The sequence below is a fragment of the Linepithema humile genome, chromosome 2 (genome assembly GCF_040581485.1).
Source record: "Linepithema humile isolate Giens D197 chromosome 2, Lhum_UNIL_v1.0, whole genome shotgun sequence".
In the NCBI taxonomy this organism is placed as follows: domain Eukaryota; kingdom Metazoa; phylum Arthropoda; class Insecta; order Hymenoptera; family Formicidae; genus Linepithema; species Linepithema humile.
This window is the reverse complement of record NC_090129.1, coordinates 31,611,784-31,634,536: the sequence shown is the minus strand read 5'-3', so window position 1 is coordinate 31,634,536 and position 22,753 is coordinate 31,611,784. Positions and strand designations below refer to the sequence as shown.

The following is a 22,753-nucleotide window of genomic DNA, read 5'->3' as shown; positions in this document are numbered from 1 at the left end:
AGAAAATACCGTCACTTTTCCGAGTTTAAGATGCTTTACGACAGTACTGAGTATAGTTTTCTTAATTATAACCAAGTTTTACTCTATCTTCATAAAACTTTCTACATTATAAGAATTTATTGTTATACTTTATTTTCATGAAACCAATAATTAAATATCTTAAGCCGATTATAAGTATTTCTTTCTTATTTTAAGATCATTACAGCAAGACAAATACAATAAAATTATTGTCATCTAAGAAGTTTGATAAAAACTAAGAAAAGTGCAATCATGCGCTGTTTGTGCAAATAATTATCGCAAAATTAAATTAAGTCTACTTTGATATAAGAAAAAAAATAATATTTCCTAGAAATAAATACATAATTTGTCAAAGATCTAACGATAGTCCTCATAGCTGCAGCATATTATGCCCTCGTTTTTGAACAAATTTTTGAAAAAGTTAAGAGAGAGAAAGAAACTGGTTGTAAATTATCTCATATATCTTTGCAAAAAAACAATATTTTTTTTAAATCCGATTATTTGATGTAACATGCGTAAATATTATAGTATAAACTATCCTACAAATATTCCACATGTTATCGTATAATGTTCGCCGATATGACTAGAATGTTACCATATCGCAGGTGAGAAGAGCATATTTACAATTCCCGTTTTGCGTGTGAAAATAATTTATAGCCGGTACATTGCAAATAAATCGGGGGAACGATTCGTGTTCCCGTGAAAGTAAACGGTTCGATTTATCGCGTATTGTCTCATCAGTTATTTTATACATATGCATATATACATAAACAATTAATAAAAATGCATGAACAATTAATCAAAAACGTTTATATCTCGCGGCGTGCAAAAAACGTGTCTTGATAGTAACTCTACATGTGTATGTATGTACAACCATTTGCAATCTATTTTGCGTTAAAATAATTTTGAAAAAATTTCTATTACACATTCAACATTTTGTTAACAATAATATCTGTATCTCTAATTAATCTATATCAACGAAATCATACACAATCGTCATCAAAGTTATGCAGTTGTGGAATGATACGTTTGCGAACGGGGTCCAATCTTAATTAAAAAGTTACGTTTAATTACTTCTGCAGCTGAAGGTAAGTACAGAGGTACAAAAGCGACGTGACTTTACCTTGCATTCGCCGTCACGTAAACTTTTAATTACTACTTTATCCTACAAATTATAAAATCAGCTGCCACACGAACCGGAGACCTGCAATTTTCTTACCGCGTTTCTTTCCGCTCTCGCTTCTTTATTCTTTTCTTATTCTTTGATCGACCATCTTACAAACGCGTTTCTCTCCCCGTGCCTTCATTTTTTCTCCTCACTCGAAAGCGATTTAATTGCAAAGCTACGTGCCTCCGCCGTGTAAGCTTCGAAGAAGGCGTTCACGTTTCTCGTTCTTGATCAACGGCGGCGCACTTTATTGTTTCCGCTAATGCACTTTTGTATCGCGGCAATAATAAACCAGCAGCGGGGCCACTCCGGTAATCCTTACCGTAATTATATTATCCGGCGAAACGTGTGCGCAGATGGCGAAGTTAACGTTAATTGGATGTGCATTGCTGTTGCTTTTCGCGCGCAATCATACCACCCCATCTCGCTGATGCATTTTCGAGCAATTCCAGCATAATGAAAAATACAGTGATAATTGTTAAATAAAACTGCGCTGACAAATGTCTTTTATTATGTCACAGTAATTCGTATATAAATGAAATATGTTAGAAAAAAATCGCTCGTTGAAGATAAATCAATTAGTTGATGAGAAGAGAGAGAGAGAGAGAGAGAGAGAGAGAGAGAGAGAAGAAGAAGAAGAAGAAGAAGAAGAAGAAGAAGAAGAAGAAAAATAAGAAGCGCGTTGTAGAAAACATGCGATAGTTATCCAGGTAACATCGTGCTGTAGCTTACGTAGTGCGCAGTAACATTAAAACATCTCTTTTTCTCTCTCTTTCCTTGACTCGATCTACAGCCAAACAGCTTTCTTTTAATTTGTCTCAGATCTCTATTCTGCTAATATCCCGAGTGGAGATCGGAGCGAGCGCGAGCGCAAGCGTGTAAAACGAAAAGGACAAGGAAAAAGAAAAGATAGGACACGAAAGAGTGGAAAGCAGCATTATCTGGTTTTCGTTCGTATTCGCCAATCGCGAGACAACCTGTCTCCAGTATTCTTAATTTACCTGCTATCTAAATCCGCTGTCTGGCTCAACAATCCAGCACTTGAATACAGCGTGTGTCCCGACGGGGAACATCGTTAAATTCCTCCCTTCGCAGTTTCGTTGCCTTTTAGATTGTCGCTCTATCTACCGTTTCCCTTATAGCCTCCCTATACCTTCCCTATCCGTTCCTAGTCCGTTTTTTTTTCCGTTTTCTACCTCCTTATTGCACAACCAACAGCGCCGCATCTTTTATCTTAATTCCCGGTCCGAATCTGGCGGCGGAGACGTGACGTTCCAACGCGCGCGCCTTCGTCCTTCCTTTCGGTCGCAATTTCCGAAGGTGGACGGACGCCTTTCACAGAGAGAAAGCCGACTTCACCCCTTAGATAATACTAACTTTATTCGAAGCCTCAGCTTTGCGACGCCCACACTTAACGAAATTCCACCTTCGTGTTTGGCCGACCTCCATCGGCTTGTCTGCCAAAACGCAACGAGGGACAGGGTCGTTTTTGTGCCGAGGGAAAGATGAGCCAGAGAATCGGAATGCAATTACGAAAAACATGAGAAAAAGCTAACTCTTTCAGGCACTTTGGGGATCAATCTAATTTTGTGAGTATCTCGAAATTCTTTTATCAAGATATACTGTAGAATATTAATGTATAGGAGTTTTTACATTACGTTCGCAATTAACAAATTAAGCTATATAAATTGTGGAAATTTTTAATTATTATTTTAAATTATAAACAAACTTTCATATAAGATGGAAATCAAATATTATATTAAATTGATAAAAGAATAAATCAGATTGATGTGTGTAATAATAATTAAAGATAATTATAGTTTCTGTTATATATATATAATTATTAATAATAAATTAAAAATATAAAAAAAACTTTATTTAATAAAAAAATATCAATTAATCGATATAAATTTTCTATTATAATCAAATGTAAAAATATTTAACAGTAAGGATGTATTTCAAGCATCATGGATTTTATTTGAAATGCTCTACTTTCACGCGCATTGTAATAAATGTTTCATATTACGCTTTTGTTCAATCTTTCAGCGCTTTTGTGAGGATATCATTTGTAGTCAGGTCGGCAATAGCCAGAAAAGCGCATTTACGAGTTGCTCCACGACGATCGACAATATGTTACGATGCGAGATTCAATCGCAAAGGAAATGACTAGCCTATTTCGAAAGACGTATGCGATTTATTCGAATAGTATAATAAAGTGCGCTCTCAGTTCTTAAAAGTGGGCAATATAGCCAAATGAATAGACATGTCGTCTCTTTTAAAACATAGCACCATTCTACAATTCTTTTAAAATTGTACGTCGTGAAACTAAAGTTTATATAAATTTATTTAAATATAATACCTGTGCATCTCTTTTTCAATATATACATTTTTGGAAATTAGAAGATAACGTTTTATATTTCATAATGCAATAATATATCTCTCCGAAATATTATAAAAATTAAATATTTAGCATTTTAAAATAACAAAGTAATTCTGCGACAAGACTATCTGTTTGCCAATTGGTTTGCTATAATCTTTAATGATGAAGCAAAATACTCGAGCTGTCATTAGACAACTAACAAGATGTATTCCAAATATACTCCCTAGAAATCCACTTCAGGCGGCGTCCTACAATTTCGTATAATAACATTTGAATACCACGGTGCTTTAAGCACCGTTCAGAAGCGCTTACAGTCATTACAAGCAATCCTGTTCACTAATTAAACTTGTCACCACAAACCTCTCTCTCTCTAGTACATTTATTCTTATATGGAATTAGTCTATATCCAACATTTTTAGCGACAAATTTAATACATCAAAACCTGTCTTTACGCGTTCTGATATATTAAATTAATTGTCAAAACATTAAAAGTGCAAATATTAAATTAAATGTTTTATTAATTGACAATATTATTCAGATTAAAATAATGCTCAAAAACATTTTTGCTATGCATCTTAAATGATACAAATTTGAGAATTTATCCACAAAGAAATAAGAATATTTTCTATTTTTTGCATAGCAAATGTTATCTTGCGGTATGATATGATTTATGCGTAGCCATTGTATGATATGATTTATGCGTAGGCATTGTAATCAATATATTTAGTTGTGACGTGAATTGACAAACTTACATGAATCTTACAATAGTGATAAATCAAAAGTTCGCTAAAAGGTTGACATAGTTGTCCAATGTAATTCCGCCCGATGTGTTTATAAATCATTCGAATTTTTTAAAACATTACTGTAAGATGCTGGTCAATTTCATTCAAAATCTCCCGAAAAATTTATTGTGTATTAAAAATAATGCCTCTGTATTATCTCAATATTCGACGATAAAAGAGATACTTTTTTTATTGTTACCGCTCTTATATCGCCGTATATAAACTCACAAACAATTATATCAATCCATCAAAATGTTATTACTAATTTGCAGAGATAAAAATAGGATGTTACAAAAGTTGTGCAATTTTTCAGAACTATAGAAGTTAAAGAACTGGCAAATATACGACCAATGCAACTTTTGAAAGATAAGTGATTAAAAATCAACAAACCTAGATAAATTAAGCTCCTCAGTATCGCAAATATTTTCCAACAAAATACGAAACCACTCAGTTTCAGAAATTGAATCTGTGTACTGTTTCAAAGATCGATCAAGGGAATAATGTTTACCATTTCTAAGCAAATAGCAAGATTTTGGCATTCAAAACGGAAACGCCAAACGCAGATCTAGCTTATCACCTACGCTAGTCGTATTTAGATATTAAAGTGGCAATTAGCGATTTTGGCGTATAATTAGACGCGCGTAACGCGCACGATTCACCGCCGCTCACGCTTTACTGCGCTGATTGTACGAAGATATGTTACATATCGACGATCGCAAATTTGACGCGTTACATGCCGGCGACGTCAGCGAAACGCAATTACGAGAGACGCACGCATGCATGTTACGCTCGATTCGCTACAGCAAATCAGCTTGAGCGATTTTTGTCAGGGATTGCCGTCGATTGCACACGCCAATCTGATATTCATTATCAAGTCTCAAATCACAAGCGCACGATAAGCGGGCTTCACTTTAAACGGCATACACGATTGTCCGAATACGATCTCTCATATCCCTGCATTACATTTCCTTACATTCGACGGCTGACTCGTAAAATCAGATTTAAGACGACAAATTGCAGCGAGTATTTCACCGAGTAATTAAATATATTTCCGGAACTATAAACAACTGTCACACGTTTAAAAAAAAAAAACATATTGCAGAGATACAAAGTTGACTTTACAGAATTGTCGAAGCTCAATCTCGCTTCTGTTAGCATTTTGGTCGTCGGTTTTTGTCAATGGAACAGATTCGGCGCCGCTATTTACAAACAAATTCGATTTTGGTCGACGAAATCGTGATCGGTGACGCTTTTCAGTACGCGGACCGGCGACGATGGGATCGTCACACGTCACGTCGCGTCGTTCCGCGCGCTTCCATCGTGCGGTACCCGATTACAGAATTAACGCGCGCGACGGTGCACGCTAATTCGGTTTAGAAATACGTGGAGACGACCATTATTATATTCCCCACACCGACCAGGTGTCGATCGAGCCTTGCTCGTTAGCGGCACTAATCGCTTCGCGCGAACGGCAGCGCAGGTAGAAACGGCTGAATGCGGAAACGAGGAACGTTGACGCTGTAATCGAGCGGACTGGGCAACGGGCTGCCGCATTGCGTAAAACGAACGCACCAATAATACGAACACTGCCGCGGCGACGTGGAAAGAGATAGAAGTGCGCGCAAACTCCCGCAACGAAGTAATCGTGTAAATGTGCACAATTTCAAGCAGTGCCGCAATCCGAGGGTAGTATGTAGTTCTAAAATATGCATCGAAGCTGCGCGAGCTGATGGGTTAGATGCTACTTAATATTTCACGCTTTAGCGCTGGCTCCTCAGAGGTTCGATCATGTAGCGTTTTTGCAGTAAATTGAGAAGTAAAAATTTCTACGCGCTAATATGGCGAAATCGCAATCTTTCGCGTGAGATGGAATTGATTGAGCGACAAGCAATGTCCGCGATTTAGCTATGCAGATCAATTATGCCTCGGTGAAGCGCCAAGTGATTATATAATGTTTAAACTGTACCGATTAATTGCTCTGGTCCCCCCGGATAAACACTCAGAGTTGTAATTAAGTTACCTTTCAATTATCGACGATTAAATATGCAAACTTGATATTCATAAATATATAAAAATGCATCGATTTTTTGCATTTATCGTCGTTACATTAAAATTAATCAGTTAATTTATATTAACACGGATTTATATGCTCTTTTACACAAAATATCAAATTCTGTAACCGCAATTTGTTGACTAGAAGCATTACATAATATTTCATTCATAATATAATATTTTACTTATAATATATTAAAAACATTTCTACATTTATTTAAAAAAATATACATCTTACAACAAATTTTGTAAAATATACATAAAAACATAAAATATAGAATAGCGAGTAATATGATAAAATAAATTATTTTATTATTTTTTTATTAATTTAAACTAATTTCCTGTTTGTAATGCGAATTAATCGAAGTCTAATTTTCGAATTAATACTGTACTAAATATCTTCAAAATAATTTTAAAGGAATTTTATATTTACTACAAAATTACTTAAATTAAACAGCTGTTCTATAATTTCTTTTTCTAACTTTTCACTGATATTTATTTCAATTATATGCCATAAAGAATTTTTGAAATTATTTATTAAAGCAGTTGCTCATTTCTGCGATTTTTTTTCGTACCGTTATTTATCATAGCACTTACTATAACAAATAATTCAGCTATATATCTTTCAAAAATTTATATACCATAAGTGGCACGTTTCGATTACAACAGTCAAACCCGTAAGGAAAATAAGCAAACAGATAGAGGCAGATAGAATCGCAAGATCGTGCTTAGAATAACATTGAATCATCAGATCTCGAAATCCCAATCACGGCAGGCACATCGGAGTTTCGAAGGAGCGAAAAGAACTTAAGGTAGCTCGATGTGGTAGCTCAGGTTTGACGTACGAGAAAGACGCGGAAAGGCGGTTCGACGAGCGGAGATTTGAGGAGGGTAGAAGATCGAGAGGCCCTCTTTTTATCGAGGCGAAGCGAGGCAGGCACTCTCTCTATCGATCTTGAGAATTCACACGCGAGATCCTTCATTCCCGGTGGAATCAACGAGATAGGGAAGAAAGTAGCGGAGGAGAGAGAAAGAGGTAGAAGAAGGATGGTCATGCCGCACGGGCAAGTGTCGCGCGCTCGAACACCGATCGTGGGAGAAAGCGGAAAAGAGACACGCGAGAAAGAAAGGAGAAAGAAAGAAGAAAGAAAGAAGCGCGGGCCGTTCTCGAGAGGCACGGAGAAGAGAAATTCATCGCTGGCAACTTGCCGCAGGTTCTTTTTTTTTCTGCGGTGAGAACTTCCTTAGCGTCCGGTATCCTTCCGAACTTTGGAAGCTTTCTCACTATCGATTACCAACTATAAGATATTGTTAAATTTTCATCCCTTTTTCCTCTCCTTTTCACTTGGCAAGCCTACCGATAAAATACGAAATTAAGATTCTTATATTTTTTCAATATTAATTCACTTCAAGAATTTATATCTTGAAGACCGATTTTTCTTCATTTAATTATAAAAATTATTTTTAAGGAGTACATAAAAGATATTTTGATCATACTCTTAGAAAGAACATGATGCAAGTATTACAAATTAAGAATAGTTAATTCTTCAAATTAAAAATAATTTACGAACATCTTCCCCCAAAGATAGCATTTTAATTCTATATAAAGTAATGTAAAAAAAATTCTTTTTTATATTTGAAATTGACATCATCACACGCGCGCGTAACTGTATCTATTGGCAAACGTCACAGATCGTACCACCTATCCGACAATATGACTCAAGAGACACTGAGAACGGTGTAGAGTGCGAATTTCGCCTACACACCATGTGCACTTCGTCTCCTGTCGAAGCTACGGAACTTTCAGCCTACTTTGACATGGAAACTATTTCATACCACCGAAACGATAGAAAGTTCCTGAAATATTTAAGGAACTTGAAAATAAATCGTAGCTAGTATTATTGCGTGGTGAAACTTTGAACTGAGTTCGAAACTTCAGTAACGTTTCGCCGAAGTTTGTAGTAGGTCGTCGTTTAACGTCGAAAAAAAGGGCGCCAACTCTTAATGGTGTAGAAAAAAAAATGTGCGAGCAAAATGCTACGTAGTGCCTTAAAATTCAGGATACAATTTTCTACGGTAATATCAAAATTATTCTTCTTTATTATTGTCTTTATTAATCTATGATCAATATTCCAAAAGTAATGACACAATTAAAAAAATAGACATTTTTTTCACAAACAATTTTAAACTGTTATACATAAAATTGAGAGTGTATAAAGTGTTACATATAAATAATTGTGCCATTTCTATAGTAATAATAATAATATTGCGTAATGAAAAAAAATATATATATTGTATATAAGTGTATACACATACCTATGCAAAGAAAATTGATAGAAAAATGCTGTTATTATAATTTTGATATTAAAATAAGCTACATTTTTGCGACGTGCAGTAACTAAATCAGCATTACCTCATCGCGATGTTCTCTAAAGATCTGCATTCTACAGAGGCTTCGATCGGGAATTTTTTCGTACTAAAGACTGTTGTTGATGACACGGAAAAGCCGATATCGAAGTGGGCAAAGAGCCGTAAGCCAGCCTTTTTCCACACAGGAAATATATTTATAGCGTACAGCGCCAGAGTTAAGCCGCACACACATCACTGGGTCACTGTATTATCACTACTTCTGCGTTATGACGGTCAATATACCGTCGTAAACATAATTTTAATAAACGCACTTTCTCCAATAAATTTAATTCCACCGGAGCTCATAACGCGTATTGCGATCATTTTATGCAAATTTAACGACTCATACTTTGAATTGTTGTCCGCGCGTGACAGAATAAATTTATAAAAAGATGCAAGTACAAATATACACGCTTATGTTTAACGTTTTAATAAAACTGTACAAAAATAATTAGACAATTCGATATTGACATTTGTTGATCAAATATGTATAAAACTTATTATCTCAATTCAATTTATATGCCACACTTTTTCTTCGAATCGGAATAATATTGATGATTATGTCGAATTAGCACTATCAAGGTAATGTCGTCTGATTAACTAGTGCATTACGTTTAAAAACGAAAAGATATCAAGCGAATTGATCAGCAGAGATAGGCGAAGGCAATTTCTTCGCGTCGTCTCGGAGTTACTTAGTAACTCGCGAAGATTCTCTCCATCGAGGAGTCAATTTTAACTTTATCTCAAGCAAGTTTGCGGCGCAAGTTTTCTAGCCAGCACGGAATCCTTTTCTCCATAAGTATAAGTAAAAATGATAGGTAATAATCAAAGACACTGTTTGTTAATATAGAAGCATACTAATAGTTTAAAAAAAGACTCGACAAAAAGATTATTTCAACATTTTTAGTGCTAGAAAGTATCGGTTAATATTTACTTGTCTAAATTGTGAATCTAAATGATCCGAGACGCATTGATTTACCGATAGCGGCGATGCACGCGAAAGGATACTTCGCACAAGGAGTGAGAACTTGCAACCATAGTGGTCTGAAACGCGTCATTTTTTTACATCACCAGTAATAAAATAAAAAAAAGTTCCGTTTAGATTAAGAAACGAAAGAATAATCGGACATCTTTAACTCGAGAGATACCCGAGAGAGATGCGCTATTTTCTTAACAACGCCAATAAAGTAGAGGGTGGAAGATCTTATTAAGATCAGTTCAGCACAGCGCCGAAAAAGTTTTTTCTATTAAATATTAAATATATTTTGCATTAAATAGAAGAATTAAATTTTATGTGTATAATTTTTCATGTTTGAGTGACAACAAGTCTCTAATATCATACATTTTGTAGAAATAAGTTAAAATAACACTATTTTTTTTGCATGTGTATAATAATATTCCGTCCTAGTGCATGCACTTGGTTAATATGACAAAAGAATTTAATAAACTAATGAATTTTTCATCCATCAAACTTTTTGTTGCATAATTAATGTTCATATAATCAAGTTACTTAGCGATTATTCGCTCAACTGACTGTGTGTTTTATATGTGTATAGCTTCTCTCGAAATATTAATAAAAGTTTGCATTTAGTTGAACTTATAAATAATTACAGAATATTTTATGTACGGGAAATATGCTATCATCGTAAATCTCTTCAACATATAATGTGCATGTGATGAAAAGCTCGACTTCTCAAACTACGTACCTACTTGAAATTCATTTCCAGAACACTCTAAACTTTTATATACCATATTTACTAATAAAAAGTTAATAATTACGACAATATTAATGAGGCAAAACTAAGTAAATTAGTGAGTTACTTATAGAAATTTTCTCATAGAGATTATACGGAGCAACAATTTTTCGACGATAAATAATAGCGTTTAATCAATAAAAAATTGTTGATAAATTTACTAAATTTTAAAAACTAGATTTGTACTACTTTTCATATTCTAATTTTTGTGAAAATAATTGCAAATTAATACAATTGTTGATCCGAACAATATATTCACGATATTTAAGTAGTAAAAGTCAATGTTTAAACCATCAAATTTTAGAAACACCTAGAAGATAAATTTTTTAAATGTATTAAATTAACCTATTGCTAATGAAGATATATGCATTCAAAAATGGCACGCAATTTATGAAAAGCAATTTCTTCAAAAATAATTTCTATGTATGCTACGCAGCAATTTTTGCATTGCATGCATATGCAATTTTATTCTTCAAAGTGACAGCAACAACAGTGACAAAGCCTTGACATAGTATCATTTGATTTTGCTATTTCCTTTTGTCGCGACCGACGGCTGTTTACTGCGGAGGCGTGACTCGACGTATCGACACAACTAACAATATTACTGATTGTGAGACACATCGCATTTCGATGAACGCATCCCCTCGTCCGTCTGCACGGAACGTCGATCGACGTCGACTCCGCGCCGTTGTATTTTTGTTCAACGGCCATCCTGCGGCCGATAGCGCGTCGCCGCATCGCGTCTGATAGATCGACACGGATTGATTGATTGAATTCTATTTTACTTCGTTAGACGAACGTTCTGTGACCATAAAAGAAATAAAAAAGTTATGGAATTTCACGTTGAGCAGATCAGGAATTTAGGTACAATCGTCCGTGCTTTATATAAAAAGAAGTAAAAGAAGAAACCTAATTTAAAATAATCTTATATATCAAATAACTTTTTACATTCTTATTTTACGATATTTTGAGATCGTAGATTATTACCAAGAGTACAAAATTAAATAATGCAGAAATGTTTTATATTAAAAAATTTTACACTTTTAAAACTGTCTATCAATTTCAATCCCCGTCTTAGAGTAGTTTGATCCGCCGTAAAAAGATAGAAATTGAAAGAGACGAGTGCATGTGTCCGCGATTCTGCATCGGAAATAATGATCGAATTTGGATCATTTTGTCGTTTGAAAGCGGCGAAACGGAAACCACGAATACATGAAACGCGAACTTCCGCCGCTAAATGAAATTTCCTGCACGAAGGGGAAGAGAGGCTTTCAGAGAGGGCCGATGCGCTGCGCGATTACTTTGTTGCGCGTAACAGTATTGCCAAACGAAATTGGCTCGCCGACCATTAATTTAATATAAAGATAGAACGAGTCGAAGTGAGAGGGAAAAAGAGGAGGATGAGGGCGTGTGAACGGTATCGCGCGGAGCGTGTCTGAGCGGAAGGTGATTGATTGGAGAAAATTACTGGCAGATTGATGGAAATTAATGGAAAGCGCGGACGAAATTAATGGGACGTCGTGTACGAGTGCGTGCATAGTTGATACGCCAGTTGACCGTCGAGCGCGCGTAAATACGAGCTTGTTGTCCGATTTGTTCACGCAAGCGTTGTAGTTTTGGATGGAGATTTTCTTTATAAGCTTAATAGAATGGTTAACCTTTCGCTAACAGCGGTTTTCCACCGCATAAAATATCGCAGATAACTTATAAAATAAAACAAGCTATGAAAGAATAATTAAGCTCGGAAACATCTATCAATATGGTTTGGAAAGTATATATTATCAAGAGTGACATATTTTTACTAACATCTGCTTGTTTAATTTTCAAAAAGCTTATATAATTTTTATATATTTTTGATACCTTTATCACTGTATTTGCAACTATCTTTTCTTATCATATTTATTAAAAAGACATACAAATAATTAAACAATAATATTTCATAAAAAGTAACAAATCCCTCTAGTATAAATAAATTTACCTCAAAAGGAAATAAAGCAAAGAAAGATTTCTAACATAGCATAAGAAACTTTAAGTTACGCGACATTAAAAAATAGATGCAAAATGATGCAAAATAATAAATGCAAACGGCGTACACTTCGACCGATGTGTCAGCGCCGCACGTCAATAGAATCACCGTCCATTGCTCATATCCATTGCTCGGAGTTTACGATTCGATGCGACGCACAAATGCTGCCCAGCCAACGGACGAGAATATACGAGAGGGAATGGAATATCGGGGTTGAGGCCGAAAAATTTCACACGCCACAAAGCTGCATTAACTATGAAACTTACACCGGTCGCGGTGACCGTGCGCCATGTCGCACGAAAAAAAGAACAAAACTCGATACACCGCGAAATTAAATGCTCGCGGTCGGCGATTTCGTTGAATTTTCGAGGGAGAGTTCGGTCGCCATACTATTCCCTTCAACCCCTTCCTTCAATCCTGTTCCCGTCGACCGTTGCCCGCTCGGTCGCGTGTGCGTCCAAATTCACCGATGAAATAACACGCTATCGGCTTGTTAACGCAACGCACACTGTCGCCGAGTGGAGAGAAAAAAAAATCTATAACGGAAGAGGGGAGGAGAAAAATCAAACGTGCCGCGAATTTTTCGCGTAAACAGCGCCGCAAATTCAGTGTGTTTTAACGCGCGAGCATGGCAAACACGCAATCTGCTTTTTTTCCCGCGCTGGGGTGCCTGCGCTCGTAATAAACGGGGGATTCAAAAAATATATCGACTGTGATTTTGACTCGTTTCGCCGAAAGCAACGTAGTCGTAGTATAAATAAATCGAGCCGCACCTCGCTAATATCCGCGGAATAGCGAAAAAACTGGCTGTAAATTTTATTCTTTTTCCTCGGCAACAAACCGGTAAATAGGGCTGTTTATAAAATCTGTTTTCCCTATTTCCTCTCATTCTCTTTATAGTAAAATTCACTGAATTCGCCGACACTCTGTATTTCAACAAACAAATATCTGTTCTCTTTCTCTCAACAGACAGAAAAAGGAAGAAAAGAAATAATAGTGACATGATAGCACTCCTATCTTTTTTCCTTCTTTGTTACTTTTACGTATTTTACCAGTTCAATGAGCTGTCTGCATAATAGAATTAATGCGCGTAATTTAATTATATTTGCACATAAACAAAAAATGACTTGAATTACAAAGAAATAAATTGAGAAAAATTGTATTAAATATAAGAAAACGCTTTCAATGTGCAATTTAAGCATAGATATTTATTAATTTAAGCAAAAATATTTATTTTAAAAATATCACAAATTTATCGCATCCTATGTATCAGAACCGAAGGAAGCAAATAAATTTCTTCTTGCTGTTTTTGAAAAAGTTCCATTATACTTATAATAAAATTGGCCATTCCAGAATTTCGGTCGCGTCGTACAATGCGAATTGTTTGCGTAGCTTTTCGTGCATGAAAAGCAAAGGCTACCTTCGCGAAGAGCGAAAAAAGCTGCCTCTTGCTTTCTAACTTCCTCACTATGTTTTCACGGACAAAAGGCCTCGGAAATCCCCGGCTAAGTTATCCTTGCCGATCTTTTTAGATCAAGATAGAAGAATGCCTTGTGCTTTGGAAGGAAAGCTTTATGCTACAATCGCGCGGTGACGGAACGAACTATTAGTAAGTAAACCGGAGAAAGGGCTGTCTTCCTGGGAGACGAATGTAAACGGCCAAGCGTTAACCCCGATTCTTTCATAATTTTGCAAATCGGGAAACTACAATCGTTACTCATACGATTTGTTTTCCATAATTGCATAATTTAATATTTATAAAATAAAATCACACTTCTCATATTAATTATAAATAAAGAACATGGAAGTGTGATTTAATTTCACCGAGAAATAATAATCAGATATTGAAAAGAGATTGTCGGATATTTTGCAACTTCTTGTAACAAATGAATGATTAAATAAATTTGAGCCTATTTCGTTCACTTTGACGTGTTAACACTGATGCAATTATGCAATTATTATCTGTATATATGCAATTAAGTTGGCGAAATAACGATTTAATATAATCAAATAATTTTCGCAGAAGCATTTAAGTTAATTAAATTAGCATAGATGCAGCCTGAAAATTTAAACTGCAGATAAAATTGCAGTTGTTGCATTGCTTGTATGTAATTCTGTATAATAATTGAAAAAATTAGGGTAATTTTGTTAGCGTAAATATTCTATTCTAGAAAATATTTCCTAACTGCCTGTCAGTATGAGAAATTAATATATTTTAAATGCATTGTTATTAACTTTCCTTCCTCTTTCACTCACGATATTTGTAGCAGTCACGGTTAATATCTTTTTTAAACAATACAGATAACGTAACTCAATTAAGTCTTTCGCAGCAAAAGTATTTAACTTAATGAACCGTGAGCAGCTTACCTTGCATAAATGCTTCAACGTCGGCGAGATGTGATAAAAATACGCGTTTTGCCGCAGAAAAAAAAAATAGTAGAAATGTGAAATGTAATTTAATAATTCTACGTAGCTAATCAATATCAATTAAAAAATGGTCATATTTTAGTCATTTCCTTATCCTGTCATTTCTTTGTTTCGTAAACGCGTTGCAAATGCATGCTTTGCTTTCCATTTCGGTGTGAATATTTATGATAGTAAAAAATTATTACACAAATGCGTCAATTCGCTGTTAAAAATATCGAAAAACGTTTATGCAATCTCGTATTTTCTTAGAAAATAATTCCGCAAACAAACTACACATGTATTATCTATTACACAGTAAAATACAATCATTAAATTAATTAAATATAGTAAATTAATTAAAATAATGCAATTTGATTTCTTGCAACGTATAGTTTTATGCTTGTATAATACAATATTGCGCGTTGTTAAGTGGTTTGAATGCCATTTATAAATAAAGCGACGGCACGATAAAATAGATTAAGTACTAAAATAACATTAACAGTCCTCGTGCGACATTTAGTTTTGATCAATGCACCGTTAAAATCGTATCGTCGACCACCAGAACGGCCAAGCTAAACCGCACGATACTTAACACGCGTTCAACCGAACCACCTCTTCTGCGAGAACGGTACTCAACCAGAATTAACCGCCGCGTTGTTATTTTTACGACTAATACCGCAGTGTCGCGTGCGGATATCGCAGCTATTTTCGAGAATATTGCTTCGGAGTAAATCTTCTTATAGCTCGATAATTATTCTATTCATTAAAATTTTGGACGTTTACTTCAAATTAAATTCTAGAATTAGATTTTAAATTAAATTAAATTTTATTATAAAAAATTTATAACTTTTTAGCTGTCAAATTTCAAAGGTATGATCAATTTTAATCCACTAATGAGAGCAAAACCTACTTTATAATGATCTTTTTAAACGCATCTCTTAATCTTTATTAAAAAATTTAAAAATTTACAATGTCATTAGCAAAGATTATTTTTGCCTCTTTAGACAGCTTTATTGGAGAATTAGTTTTAGACTAGTAAAGTAAAATAATGAACTTTGAGCGTAGCTTGGGATGCCTCGCGAGAAGCTCAAGGCCTCAATTTCGTTAGCGAGTCTCGTGGCAGTACCGCGATTCGTCCACGCCCGACCGTGTGAAATACGAGCTTCGGGAAGAACGTAGAACGAAATTAATCTCCGGTCGCGGGTAACGGAAGTGCAGCCTGGTTATAGAATTGGCTGCAGCAGCAGCCGCCGTCGCCGGCTTGCGCGCGGCGAGTACAGAAGCGCAGAGTTGAAAGAGCCAGGGTTACAACGGCGAGCGGGGGAGGAACGTCGAATGTCGCCCGGAATGAAAATTGGTATATAGACGTCGCTCACCTGCACAGGCCCATATTGTATGACACCGCGAGATTCGGATGATTTATTACGTAATATCACGGCCCGGGAGCGAAAACCCCCGGTCCGCTTTTTCTTCTTCCGCTTCCCCTACTCCTTCCCTCCCCCCATCCCAATCTCATCCTCGTCGCGACTCTGTAGCGTTTGCTGCGTATGTCTCCCATCCGCTTGTGTTAACCTTCCTCTTTCTACCTTATCGTACCGTACACGTTGCGCGCGAGACGTCGATTGAAAGTGTGACGTTAAAGAATCCATTGACGAGAGATTGAGAGATCGCTCGTAGAATTCTGTCACGGTTATATTCTGCCGCGGAAAATAATTTCAGGGCTCGCGGATCGATTCTCTGCTCGTGAAAGCAGCGCTTTGTTTCTTTCATACAAGCATTGTGATCGTGAAAACGTTTTTCTGCGCGAAAAAGAGTCTTCTTCCGTAATCTACTTTTAAGAATTTATATTACATTTACATTAAAAAAAGATTGAAGAAATAGATTGCTCAAGCGACTATAAAAAGGATGACGCGACAAGATTCAATTTTTTGTAGTTTTATGCAACAGAAATTATTGATAAAATAATTAAACATTGTAACTTTCTTTCCAAGATTGATCAAACTTGCGTATTCATATTTATGGCGACATGAATAATGAACAAACTTGTGGGCAAATAGTTAAAATTAAATTAGAGTTATATTATCATAAAATTACATTATAGCATTACCATAAAGACAAATCTATGTTGCAATTGTATGTTCCCAGAAGAGATGTGCCAACATCGAAAATACGGGCCCGATGTCGGCAATTAAGCATCGATAAACGACACTAGCTTTATAGAGAAAGAAAAAATTAAGACGAAAAATTTTTAATTTCTTATCATAATTATTTTAGGGTAAAAGATGACACTTGAGAAACAGGAGTAATATAAATCTTATTTTTGTATTATATGTGGAAATAAATAAGTTTCTCTTGTAAATTTCTTGAGAACTGATATTTGAACAGCTACTGAACAAACAAACATATAATTTATTTAAGCATATTGCTCAATTAAATTAAAATAGACGGTCATTTATTAATTAGTAGGCAATACCCAGAGAGTTTAACGCATTTAAATGCACTTTATCAATCACAAGCGTCATTAATTTAGAAAATACATTTATTTCGACGTATAACGTGAGAATAAATCATATTTCATGCCTATTTTATGTCCCTCCCGAAATTATCCTATCATAATATGTTGAAAAACACTTTTGTTTCAACCCTGAGAATAAATCGTGCTTATTTTATGCCTATTTCATTCCCTCCCAAAATTTTCCTATTTGCTCGGCGATGCCGAGTAAACTAACTATTCTCAAAAACCTTACTTTTTCGATAAAGTAATACCGAAAATACAAGCTCGCCGATAAGAACTCAGAAACCTATTACTTTTTCAGGGACAATAAGCGACCGAAAGTTAACAAAAATTCTTTATATCAAGCTCACAATACAAAAAAATTCGAAGAGACTATATCAGTGTTTTACGATGGATGCTTAGCGCAGAGCTCATCTCAGTTTCCGCTATTTGCATCCAAGACTCGAAATCGACGTTTCTCAAGAGACGCATAGCGCAGAGCTCAGCTCAGTTTCCGCTATTTGCGTCCGAAATTTGTGTTGATAGTCGACCATTATTTCATGGTCGATCAATATCAACATTGTTTCGAGATTCGTGCTCGACCATTATCAATGGGACCACGAATTTCGAATTTCCGTGCTGGACCATGGGATCAATTGAGCCATGGAACCACGGATGCATGAATAGCCTAGGAATTTTTTTTACTCCTCTAATATAGTCCCCAATTCATATTTTTTAACATATTTAAACAAAACATGTTTAAACAAAACAAAATTAGTTAAATACTTTAAAAATAAAACTAATTAAACAAAATTATATAAAATACTTAAAAATAAAATATTTTTATGGAATAAAAAAATAATAAAACTTTTATACAATTAATATGTAAAGTAATGTATGCTCTCAATGTGTTGATTCAAAGTATATATACATCATTTTTCTAGACATCATTTTTCCATCAACTTAATATAAAAATATTAAAATAAAATCAGATTTTCTCATCGACCACAATGCACAGCAGTAAAATTGTTGTTCTACTGATGTATAAAATATAAAAAAACATTCCAATTATTGAAACTTTTACAATAATTAATATCAGATAAATAACTGTGCATATAGAACTTTTTATTTGTTTTTTTAAGCAAATAGCTAATAAAGAATTATTAAAAATCTATATGTTTCAAATAATAATATTTTAAATATGTAAAAAAATCTAACAATTATAAATATTAAACATTGTAAATATTTTATTGAAAATTCAAACAATTTTACTGTGCAACATTTTGCAATTAGTAGGTAATAAATAAACAAGATACACCTTACAATTGCTTTTTCGCCGATGTCCGATGTCCGGTCTGAGCCTCGTTCTCCTCTCATTGTCAGTATGGAAATACAATCGCAAAAATCCACCAGTTGTTATTGCGTGACATTTTATACGTTACGTAACTGTGTTACGGTATGTACGCACTACCAATACGTACTTTGTCACATAAGAACAAAGATAATATTTGAATATCTTCGCACGGATTCGTTCGACATTCTCTAGAAAACGACAGAAAAATATTTATAAGAAATAATTTTATCTCACCGAGGTAGAGAGTGGTTCAAGAGGTTAATTGTAATGAGAGAGTAATAAAGACTAAGTGATAAATGTAGTATGGAACTTGTTAGGATGGTTGAAATGATAGATATAACTTACCGAGACGCTCCGATACACGATTCACTCCGTACGAGTGTCACCATGCGAAAGACAACAGAATAATAGCAAAAATAATATCGCAAAATTTTGATTTAGAAGAAAGCGCAAAGCGCTGATACATACCTTTTTTTTTTTTTTTTTTTGTAAAGTGCTTCCAACTCAAAGAGTTATCTCACACACAGTTACATCTAGACCTGCTGATACATACCGTAAAAGTGGGAGAGAGGAAGCGAAGTTTCGAAGCCGAGCCGTATGGTGGGGTTGTTGTCGTCGTCGCGCGCGGCCTAGGGCCTCATATCCCCTCTCACTCTTTCTCACACTTTCTCTCTTGCACTATGTGTCGACGCGTACATTCCACGCATTCCTGCAAATCAAAATCTGCGCAAGACCTTGTTTTTGCTATTATCGCGTTGTCTTTCGCACGGCGACAGTCGTACGGGACGAGTTGTGTATCGGGATGTATCGGCGCGTTATATTCATCATTTTAAACATCACAGCAATCTTCATACCATACTTTTGCTACTCTCTTGTTATAATTAATCAGATTTTCGCGAATGAATTGTGAGTGAATCGTGTTCCCGTGCTGAAAGGAGGAGAACAGGCTCAAGACGGGCATCGAGCATTGGCGGAGCAACTTTCAGGTATTTATCGTTTATTTATTAGCTATTAATTGTAAAATATTGCACATAACAAATGAAATTTTTAGTAAAACATTTACAATATTTAATATTTGTGATTATTAATTTATTTATTTTTATATTTGTGATTAGACAATTAAATTTTTGATAACTTTTCATTAGCTATTTATTTCAAAGACAAATGAAAGATTCAATGGACGTAATTACTTTTCCGACACCAATTAATTTAAATGCTACTATAATCTGAATGTTCTTTTGTGTTTTACAGATCAACGCTGCAGATTAATGAAACAACAATTCCGCTGCTGCGCATCGTACTGGTAAGTGTAAGTTCAATATTTCAATATTATTAAGATAATGGATTTAAAAATAATGCAAATTATGCATTCTCGTTTTAGAATACAGGCCGTATAATATTAATTTTTCAAAAGTTTTCTTGCCACGCATTTTTTTTAAGTATTTTCAATTACGCAAGCATTATTTTGTATACAAAAATGCTGTTTATTGTTTTAATAAATTTATTCTTTGCCGCATCTATATTTTCTCCGTTAAAGCGAATATTAGATAAAATTCATAGATAATCCATTATCTTAAAATAAGTGGGCTAAAACTTGACTATGTCAGATTAGGTGATTCATACTATACCATACTATTAATACTATTAGATAATTCATTTAACCTTAGATAATATGGAAACTATAGAAAAATTTTATAATGCATATATGAATATCACAAAGATGTGAATTTCAATATAAACATGTATAATTTTTAATTATACAATTAATACATTGATAAAATTTTTTAGTTTATTATGTTTATGTTGACTACTAATGACGTACAAAGAAAAAAAGTAATAAATAAAATTATAAAAGTAAAATGTTTAAATTTTGAATACAAAATTTTACATAGAAATTTTTATTTACATTTCTTTATGATGTTCACACCATACCAAATGAATAACGGATTAGACCAAGATATATTGGGTTATTCGGAAAATTCGTAAACTTTTTTTATGATAAAATGAAAAACAATTTTTATATGTTTACATGTCAATTTTTATTCAGTAATGTATGCACTGTTGTTGCAAGATGGTTAAAAGTTGTCAAAAAGAATGGCGCATATATTATTGAATAAAGATAGAACTAAACATATAAAAATTGTTTTTGATTTTGTCATAAAAATTGTGACAAACTTTTCAAATAATCTAATATCAAACATTTACAATATTTAATATTCATGATAATTAATTTATTTTTATATTTATTATTATTTTTGACAATGAAATTTTTGATAATTTTTTTAAAACGCTCTACGCAACACAGTATACGATTTTCGATTGTGTGCGTATGAGCCCGGTCTGCCGGCTGGCAGTTCTGCTCGCGATTCAGTCTCGATACTCTTAGGATATATCTACACAGTTTGCATATGTTTATGCGCTTCACAAGTTTATGTAAATATACCTTTAATATTAGAGCATTTATCAAAAATTTATCAAAATGGATTTCAACTCGATTTCGATAAATATTCGATAAATACTATAATAATGGCTTGTTTTCGTAATAACACTCTTGACATTTTAAAAACCTCGTCGTTGCGTGCAAGTACGCGTACGCATATACTCTTATCGAGTGCAGAATAATCGCGAAATCAGGAAATTATATAGTGAATATCAGGCCGACACTGTACCTATTATAAATTTCCACCTGGATTATTCCATCCATTGCCACTTGATACTTTTTCCCATCGCGCGTTCTCACCGAGCTCGCAGAACGATTATCAGCTGCCAGCAGGTATAGCTCAAACGTTATTCCCCAAATGATCGAGCAATAATATAAAACGTGTGCAATCAGTCTGTGTAATAGTGTGTGTAAGTGTCGGTCCGGCTGTAACGATGAGATGTTGCACGGCCGACGAAAATCGAGAGCGTTTTCCAATCCTCGTCTGGATATGACGTGAAGCTGCCGCGGCTGCCCCGAATCAGGAATGCTTCGTACGTGATGGCGTTACTGATTTCGCCGGCGTAGAAACCGCAGATACAACCGGAATAATAACATCGCCAACTACTTATTTCCCGCCTATAGCTCGAGATATGCCGGCAGTCCGAAACAATGCGATGGTGAAATTTCTCAGAAGGGCACTACGTTTATATTTTCCTTGACACGCTTTCGAATCGATCTATTTTCAATAAATCCACAATCGTCATTTTATACGTCATTTAAACTTGCTTTACGTTTGCTCATTATTTCCAATCAGTTTGAAATAGAGTGAGATTGCGCTAACATCGCTCAAGTAAACGAATCTTCTTCATATTCCGTCACTTTCGATAAACGTAAAAAGAAAATTCGACGTCTTATCACTTGATTGACACACGATACACGCGCATTGCGCAGAGTTCATTTTGATAACGTTGGATTTTAGAGAAGGTGACGTTCTATCTTTTCGTATCCCTTTTCGTATCGCGAAACATTACCGACGCACGCACTTATAACGAAAAGTGCTTTTGATCTCGTAAATCAGCGATGAAAATTTTATTCGTCGGCCACACTATGCAAATGCGCGAGATTGCAACGCGTGTCGCCGTACATCAAAAGATTCGCTTTTGCGTTCACACACGTACGCGACAGGAACGAAACATCGCGTACCGGTGGGGAATCGCGGGATCAAAGATTTCTCCTTCAATTTTGCTGAGTGGTGCGAGTAATTTCACTCTGAAAAGCGAGTGCTACCGCTGCGGCGGATATCTGCACCGCCGTTGCTCGATAGAAGGGAGAAGGGCCTTTTTTTTTAAAGCCGGCCTCCGGGTGGAGAAGTTAAAGCGATTCTGCGACAAATTCGGATGTGCACGGATGTGTAGCTTGGCAGCGTTGTATGATACGATTTCAGAGGTCAACCGGTTCAAAGGATGACCGTAGGAGGTGAGAGAGGAA

The 22,753-nt window shown here is 35.0% G+C and overlaps 2 protein-coding genes across 9 annotated transcripts in view; one reads left to right on the top strand and one right to left on the bottom strand.

The window, feature by feature from the left end:
* The window catches only part of LOC105671730 (neural cell adhesion molecule 1-like), a 205,150-nt gene extending 182,492 nt beyond the window's left edge, over nucleotides 1–22,658 (bottom strand). Inside the window, exons 1-2 of the mRNA XM_067350199.1 lie at nucleotides 21,513–22,658; nucleotides 18,813–19,031 (exon numbers count right to left, since the gene is read on the bottom strand). The gene's annotated coding sequence lies outside the window, so the exon portion shown is untranslated. The remainder of the gene's footprint in view (nucleotides 1–18,812; nucleotides 19,032–21,512) is intronic.
* LOC105671620 (neuronal growth regulator 1-like) overlaps nucleotides 19,500–22,753 on the top strand; it is a 225,160-nt gene continuing 221,906 nt past the window's right edge. For 7 of the 8 annotated variants that reach the window (XR_010888667.1, XR_010888666.1, XR_010888670.1 and 4 more), the window contains exons 1-2: nucleotides 19,500–19,829; nucleotides 20,095–20,146. The gene's annotated coding sequence lies outside the window, so the exon portion shown is untranslated. Of the gene's footprint in view, nucleotides 19,830–20,094; nucleotides 20,153–22,753 lie in introns of all 8 variants that reach the window. The other variant, XR_010888668.1, reaches the window with a different exon arrangement.